The following is a 6532-nucleotide window of genomic DNA, read 5'->3' as shown; positions in this document are numbered from 1 at the left end:
AGAATGGAATGTCTGTAATCTGAAATATCTTCCGTTAATTGTAGATTTACGCAATTTTGAGTTAATTGTTTTGAGTTATCTTTATCAACAAATCAAGAACAGTGGAGATCTGCAAGTGTAGGGTAGGCAGGGTACCGTAACTGTTGGGAATCAATTGTGACCGTTCAATTTTAGTGAGCAAATCCGTTTTAATGCCTTTAACAAAAGGAAATTCTGTACTTTTGGATACACATTATAATCTATTCTGATCATGAATTGTCATTCTTTAGGCCGTTCGATTGGTATCTTTTGAAAGTTGAAAACAATGGAAGTGGTTTTCCTAGACAACATGTTGATTTAATGGATTCTATTGATGAGACAGATATCTCCCAACGCATTAAAATCCTCTGTAGTACCAGCAAGGCGGCAGTGCACATCCGACGGCACAGCAGAGGCCATGTGTACCATGTGTGCGACCTGGCCTCTGATGTGCCGTTCGATGTGCACTGTCGCTCCGCCGGTACTACAGAGGATCCTGGTCCATCTCCCAACTCGCCGGTTGGTAGATCCCATGGTTTTGTTGAGGAAAAAAAGAATGTATTGAAATTACGAAGTATGAAATTTAAAATATGACTATTAGTGATATGTGACGGGGTGTACAATTTTATTTTTGAGTTGTCGTTGTACACAATTTTTACCCTTAAAAGATTTCCACGATATCCAATGATCCGAATTAAGAAATCATCTCTTAACATGGTATAACTAGATGTTTAATCCAAAGATTCCTATAGCAAATAGGTTGTCTCGAAATTCTTTTTATCTAAAATCAATGCAGTCCTTTGGCGACCAGTCATAACCATTGAACCCACTAAATAAAGGGAAGAAGTTCCCCACAATGTCGGTTGGGATGGAGATTATTTTCCAGACCCTATCACATGATGAGCCATAGGATTCATACTGATACTCTGACAGTTTGACTCCTCAAATTTATTATGGATCTTCTACTGAATGAAACTGTCTCTTGCCCTCTCATTAATGTGGTTTTCTATTTTGACATCCTAGAAAACCATTGATCCTAATAAGTTATTGAAATTAAGAGAATAAAATCAATTTATTTTAATCAATAGAACCACTTTCCGCTTGGAACCTACAATTAGGGATGTAAATGAATAGTCGAAATCTGTTTCCGTATCTATGTCTGTATTCATTTAGTACTATTCAAATTTGTCCAAAAACTAAATGGATACGGATATGGATAGGCTATATTTACATGTAAACGGAGAAAATATTCGATCTGTATCTGTGTCCGTATCCGTTTAACACTATCTGAATCCGTCTGAAAGCTAATCGGATCCAGATGCAGATATAGCACTATCCGCGCTGAATCCGATCCGTTTACATCGCTACCTACAGTCATTAAAACTTGGAGAGAGTTTATCGTAAGCCATGGTGAAGGGCCTTATACTAAGAAGACGGATGTATTGGCTTGTTAAAGCCAGGGGAGAAGCGAAGAGAACTTGTTAGAATCCACAAGGTACAATTACGACAGGAGATAGCAAGACTCACTGAAGAGTTGAATCTAATGATTGAAAGTAGCACAATCGGTTATAGGGTGACTGCCTGATAATTCATATATAGCCTAGACATCCTCCTCTTTCTTTCGCATCAAATGGTATTTTACAATAGCAAGGGATGATGGAGGTAAGTAAAAAGGGGGAAGGATGCTTTAGGACCCTAAGATGGTGATTGAACCTTTTCCAACCGATCATTGAGATGGTGGTGATGGTGGGATAGTAGTAGTAAGACCATCAGTAGAAACAGAAGGATGGTTTTTTTATTTTTATATGAAATTATTGTTTTGCCCATCAAATAAACCATGTGCTCTTCAAAACATAGTTGGAAAATCGGATTTTGACTAGGACGAGTTGCCCGAGTCGAGTCAAAATTTTGGAAAACCTGGTCAAGAGTAATGTAACTAGGTCGAAGTAGAAAATGACGAGATTGGATCATACATCGTCCGAGTCGAGTCAAATTTTTGGAAAACTTGGTCAAGCGTCATGTAGACTAGGTCAAAGTAGAAAATGACGAGATTTGGTCATAAATCGTCCGAGTCAAATAAGACTCGGTATTTTTATCCAAGTCATGACAAACTTGGTGAGTTTAGTCTTTTTTTTTAAAACCATAAAGCCGATATTCACTTAGAAAATAAGTTGAGTAAAATAGTAAATCTCACTTTCATCAAAAAAAATTTGTGTTGTGTGCGCTGAGTGCGTGAGTTTAGTCCCACATCATGTGTGTGCATGTGGTGTTTGTTGTGTATATCTGTCATTCCACGGTCCTAAAAGTCGGTTAACCTTTTGGGATTGGTGTGTGGCTTGTGTGATTACACTTTCATCAAAAAAATAGTAAACCCATATTCTAGTAAGAAACCCTCAACTCCTCGATTCCCTTCTCTTGTTCAATGGTATAAACTCAAAATGCATTGATATGTGATCCTAATTATTATTATTTTTATGGTTTTCTCATATTTTTTCTGTATTTTATGACTTTTTACTAATTTATACATATTTATTGCATTAAAATTTTAAAAAACGTGACTCATCTTAACCGGGTTTGACAAGGCCAAGTCACCAAATTTTTCTAAAAGACGAGTCAAGTTAGAAAACCTAGTTTTCCAACTATGCTTTAAAGAGAAAAAGTGAAATCTATTTCAATTACAAAATTGAAACAACTCTTCAGTTATTTCAAAATTTTTATTCCATTTTGATTTCTATTTCACTGAAATAAGGTGCAAAAATCAAACCAAATAATTTTTGAAATAGAAATCATCCCAATGAAATTGAAATAGAAAACATGCCAAATCAGTCCTAAGTGTAGAATTTTGAATACTTCATCCTTGGGCTGAAATCCGACGTGGGTTAACAAAAAACGTCGACTCACTTGTTCTCCCTACTTTAAGAACTATTTTGATCAATAAAAAGTAACTTCAAAGTTGATCCCACAAGATTAAATATGTTTTTTTTTTGTTTTTTGTCAAATATGGGATTTAAATGAACTCATTTTCAAACCAATTTTGAGTATGAACATGTTTACTGCAAAAAAAAAACATTTTATTTGAAACTTAGGCTGATTTTAATGTCGTTTAACCATATTTTAACCTAGTTAACTTTACAAGGGCCTTTTGGTTATTTTAACTAGAATGATTTCATACACAATCGAGATTACATGGAAAATTTCAAATCACAAAATTGAACCTTCTCACAATTCTCAAGCATTTGTTCATTGGCCCCAGCGCGTGTGCAAGGGCCACCTTCAAGAAGGAATTTCCTGAATAAGATAACCATGCATATAACCTAAAGCTTCAGACGTATAAAGTCTTGAAAGCTAAGGAATAGAATGAGGCCATTCTGTCCTACACATGATGGACAACGCCTTCTTAGCCAAGGTATCTATTACACAATTCGCAGTGCTTGAAATACAAGAGAAACTAATGGATTGAAAAGATGACAAAAGTGATCTAATATCCTGTAGCACAACTGTAACCTCCAATGGTTTGAGTCTTGAGGGATCATTGATCAGATCAATTATCTCCTTATTATCTGATTCGATTTCTTGGCGAGTGAAGCACGATTCGAATCCCTAATACATTGCACTTCTAGACGAGTGTAGCAAACTTATTTGCGCCACATGGAAAGGTGATGTGGCTATTCCAACCATTGGATATTGGATATCAGAACATAGTCCGGACTAGCTACATGTCATATTTCAGAGCCTAATTCAATTAAATATCATCCATGGATTTGTCTGCATCCCCATGTATGTCCAAGTACACATATTTATACTCTGACTACTATTTTGTATTCACCCATGGTCATGCTTTTCAAAGCTTAGTCATACATGGCAAACTTTGTTTGAACTCAAATTAAATATTTAAAAAAATATTTAGGGGTCTACCTGTACACAAAATTTTGACACTCTCTGAGTCGCCATTAGAAGAACCATTTCGGTCTATCCACCAAACTATAAATCACATGCCTTTTCTAAGGATTGAATTCTTTTTTCCGGCCGACCTATTCACCAATTTGGTAATTGTGATCAAGATATTCTCTCTCTCTCTCTCCATTTTTGAATACCATGAACATGTTGTCCCACATGATCCTTTTACTTTGAAAATGTGAATCGTTAATAAACCCACTTGACCACTTCATTTGTCGACTCTATACAATCTGATATTTCTATCAAATATAATTCTATAATTGAGTATCAAACCTTTGGATCTATTCCCTCTTTTTTGTTTTACTTGTAGTCAATGGATTAGTTCTTTACTAGAAATAATATAGAAATAGAATAAAGATATCTTTTTTAAATGAAAAAGTAATGGAATAATATCTTTAGATATCTCAATTGGTCAAATTTGAAGCAATTGTTTTCGAAAAGGAAAAATAACTCTACATGGTCGTGTGCATCATGTGCCCAGATATAGGAGCACGCAAAATAACCTACACCTCCATGAAATAAAAAAAAATTATCATCAATGTTGATGACCCTACATGCGCTCTCATTAATCTCTTGTCTTTCAAAAAAATATCTAAAAGAATATTAAATATTATTTAGATTTTGATTTCGAGACGAAAGAAGTTGAATAATTTTTCCATGTGATGTTATGAAAAATTGAAAATTGATTGAACAGATATGATTTATATGATTAAGGTGGGATATGAAAGTTTTCTCAAGGTCAATCTCGACTAAAGGAGTACCAATCTTTTTTCTTTCTTTCTGTTTTTTTTTTTGGGGGCGGGGAGGGGGTGTGGGGGTTAAAAGGAGTAACTATACAATTGTTAGACTAAAAAAGTCACCACTCCACAAGGCCTAGGTAGACTATAAAGCAAGCTCGCCTTCTTAAGGCTTTATAAACAAAATTTTCCCTCAGAAAAATGTTAATATTACTGCAATACACTTTGACATCACGGATCTATCAAATGTTAGATAAATTTTATGGGCAAGCAATCTCTACTTGGTCACATGGTCTCTACACAAGCATCTGGATCAATGGGTGAACACACCAAGGGAGCAGAGGCGTCATCTCACGGTGTCCTGTGAGAGGGCGTAGGAAACATCACCAAGTAGAGATATTTTTCCAAAGTTTTATTTATTATAGGTAACAGTTGATTTAATAGGAGTCCAAAATATACTATTGGTTCGGGCTTAGATTACCTGGGCTAAATTACTAGACCTAGATTTTAAGGGAAGGCCCAGCCCAACATGTATCAGTAGATCATGTGGGTTTATTGAACTGGTTGCACACTGCAACAATCTCATCCAACTCTTTTTGGTTTTTTAAATTGGCTATATGTCTAAACCCGGCTGGATTGGCCGAGTAGCCCAACCTTTTAACCCATATATAAAAGCAAGGAAAAAGAACGCTAACCAGGCCAGTAGCCCCTGCACCTAAACTCATGCTGGTACCAAATGACTACCCCACCCCTATGGAAAAGTAGAAATCCTACCCCCATGATTCTTCTGTGTACCCTCTCATTGGCCCGCGCATGTGCAGGTCTTAGAGGCTTGGTTAGAGATCTTTATCCCATAAAAAATGGTTGGTGTTTTTCTTTAGGGGAGTGTGGCTCCTGCGTGCACGGGGCCAATGAGAGTGCACGCATTGGCATCATGGCAACAAGATTTCCTCCTTTCATGGGGGCAAGGCAATCAGTTTGCCGAATTTTTATCCTATCTTATTATTGCACAGTGCAGTGCTACATCGTGTGGTGGTTGCAGAGGCCATGTGCATCATGTGGGGTCCACTGTACCACATGGCCTCTGTAGCACTGCACCATACAGTAACAGGAGAGGATAACAATTCCAGTTTGCCTCCCTCCTCGGTGTCTGAGCGTATGCGATACACTCTCACACGGAGAATTTTCTTCAATAAAAATGTGGGTGGGGAGGAGGGGACAGGTTGGGAGGTGGATGGGGAAATGCTTGACCACTTAGAGTTGTAAATGCCTAACATATAGCACAGGATGTGAATCCACTGCCCAATGACTGGTGACACCGAATTAAGGGTCAAATGGTCGGTTCAGTTACAGTCCTTTTTCTTTATATATCAATTGATAAGGAATTAGGTTTATAAAAGCTTAATTCCGAAATCGTTAGCTATTGATTCGATCAGTTCCGATCTGTTATTGCTGTAGTGAATGAATTTACAAGAAGAAAACAAGTTTCTAAATACATTTTTTTTCTAAATCTCCCATAAGGTTTGAACACTAGAAGAAAGATTTATATTGTATAATAGTAAAGTAGTGAAAATCTTTAGTAGAAACTACAAGGGTTACGGTGCTCTAGCTAGGGTTCGTCGTACGACTTTAAAATCCGTCATTATATATGAAGGTTGATCGTTACTTATATGAACATTCCATGATCTAGACAGAGTCGATGTAAAACTAAATTCTGTGATACAACATTTAATCCAAATAATCGATTTGATTGATCTCATCACTCAATCCAATCTCTTTTTTTTTCAGTTTCTTAAAAACCAAAACTAATACCAATCCAA

This window comes from Telopea speciosissima, chromosome 9 (genome assembly GCF_018873765.1).
Source record: "Telopea speciosissima isolate NSW1024214 ecotype Mountain lineage chromosome 9, Tspe_v1, whole genome shotgun sequence".
In the NCBI taxonomy this organism is placed as follows: domain Eukaryota; kingdom Viridiplantae; phylum Streptophyta; class Magnoliopsida; order Proteales; family Proteaceae; genus Telopea; species Telopea speciosissima.
Note: the sequence above shows the minus strand (reverse complement) of the source record.